The sequence below is a fragment of the Colobus angolensis genome, unplaced genomic scaffold, assembly GCF_000951035.1.
Source record: "Colobus angolensis palliatus isolate OR3802 unplaced genomic scaffold, Cang.pa_1.0 Scaffold4, whole genome shotgun sequence".
NCBI classification, from domain to species: Eukaryota; Metazoa; Chordata; class Mammalia; order Primates; family Cercopithecidae; genus Colobus; species Colobus angolensis.
The window spans coordinates 7,547,522-7,549,625 of record NW_012117376.1 but is presented as its reverse complement, the minus strand read 5'-3'; the positions used below and the strand labels follow the sequence as shown (position 1 = coordinate 7,549,625).

The 2,104-nt window shown below is 48.0% G+C and overlaps 1 pseudogene; it reads left to right on the top strand.

Annotated features, from left to right (window-relative positions):
* Positions 1–1,177: 1,177 nt before the first annotated feature.
* On the top strand, positions 1,178–1,896 carry LOC105521441 (annotated as a pseudogene).
* Positions 1,897–2,104: the final 208 nt, after the last annotated feature.

The following is a 2,104-nucleotide window of genomic DNA, read 5'->3' as shown; positions in this document are numbered from 1 at the left end:
ACAGCTAGAAAGTGGCAGAGGCAGGATTTGAACTCCAATCTATGTGATTCTAAATCCTTGTTCTTTCCATTTTCTACTCCACAGTTTTTTCAGTCTTCGCTTCATTCTTCAGAACATTTATCAAGCATCAATTAAGTAAGAGGCCTTTTGCAGGGGCCAAGAGATACAAGCCCCAGACTCTGGTTTGTGGTTTAGCTGGGGAGGTAGATAACTCAATGGATATTTACATTTCAGCATGATAAACTCTCTGTTGCGGGCAGGGTAGTGCGGGTGATAGAGGAGTGGGCCATTGCTTTAGACTTGCTTTTCTCCTTGGTCTACAAGACCCCCAAGGCACATCTCACACTTTCCAAATGGCTCCCTTCACAAGTTTCCCTCACCCCTCCTGTCTGGGGGTAGAGGCGGGTGATGTAGTGGGGAACATAAAGCAATCAACAATTTGGTCCAAAAGAGGCCTGGTGCGGTGGCTCATGCCTGTAATCCCAGCACTTTGGGAGGCCTTGAGGGGATGATTGCTTGAGGCCAGGAGTTCGAGACCACCCTGGGCAACATAGTAAGACCCCATCTCTACAAAAAAGTTAAAAAAAGCTAACTGGGCGTGGTAACAGGTGCCTGTAGTCCTAGCTACTTTAGAGGCTAGGTGGAAGGATCACTTGAGCCCAGGGATTCAAGGTTGCAGTGAGCAGTGATTGTGCTACCACACTCCAGCCTGCGTGACAGTGAGACCCTGACTCAAAAACAAAACAAAAAAACATAATTGCCTCTAAAATAAATCTCTTTCAACTAGCCCTCTTCTCTCTTCTGTCTTCTCTCTCTCTCTCTCACACACACACACAAACACACACTCTGGGGGTGATGGGATTAATGCTAGTAGAACTGGTTTCTCCTTCCTTCAGCATGCCTGGATGTAGTAGTCCTTGCCTCTGCCCCAAAGCCAAAATGACAGGAAACTTGCATTTAACATCTTGTTACATATGCATTAAAAAGAAATCCTGGAGAGTTAACCCAACTGTTAATAGTGATTATCTCTAGGTGATGAAGTTATATGTAATCTCTATTTTCTTATTTTTACTTACTGGCTTGTTTTTTTCTGCCATGAATTTATTAAGTTTTTTAATAAGTAAAAATAAATACATAAAATTATTCTCTATTTTAATAATTATTTGTGGTCCCACAAATGGAGGTATTTCTATTAAATACTCAGAAGAAGGCCGGGTGCAGTGGCTCACGCCTGTAATCCCAGCACTTTTGAAGGCCAAGGTGGGCAGATCACTTTAGGTCAGGAGTGGGCAAGATGGTGAAACGCCGTCTCTACTAAAAATACAAAAATTAGCCTTTTCCTTTTGCAGGTGGTGGCGAAGGTGGAAAGAAAGCCACGAAGGCCTCGGGCACACAACGTGAGTACAAGGTGGTGGGTCGCTGCCTGCCTACCCCAATGCCAAACACCGCCCCTCTACCACATGCAAATCTTTGCGCCTAATCATGTAGTTGCCAAGTTCCACTTCTGGTACTTCCTATCTCAGTTAAAGAAGATGAAGAAGTCTTCAGGGGAGACTGTCAACTGTGGGCAGGTGTTTGAGAAGTACCCACTGCGGGTAAAGAACTTCAGCATCTGGCTGCGCTATGACTCCCGGAGCAGCACCCACAACATGTACTGGGAATACCGGGACAACCGGTCACCAGCGCTGTCACCAGTGCTGCCGAGACATGGGCGCCCAGTACCGCGCCCGGGCCCACTTCATCCAGATCATGAAGGTGGAGATCACGGCCAGCAAGTGCCGGCGGCCGGCTGTCAAGCAATTCCACGACTCCAAGATCAAGTTCCTGCTGCCCCACTGGGTGCTGTGCCATCAGCAGAAGCCATGCTTCACCAGGAGACCCAACACCTTCTTCTAGGTACAGGGTGCTCTCCCGGGTGTGCCTCAAATAAACTCAGGAACACCCCAGTCGGGGGGAAAAATTAGCCAGGCATGGCGGTAGGTGCCTGTAATTCCAGCTACTCGGGAGGCTGAGGCAGAAGGATCGCTTGAACCCAAGAGGTGGAGGTTGCAGTGAGCCGAGATCGCACCACTGTACTCCACCTTGGGTGACAGAGTACACCCTG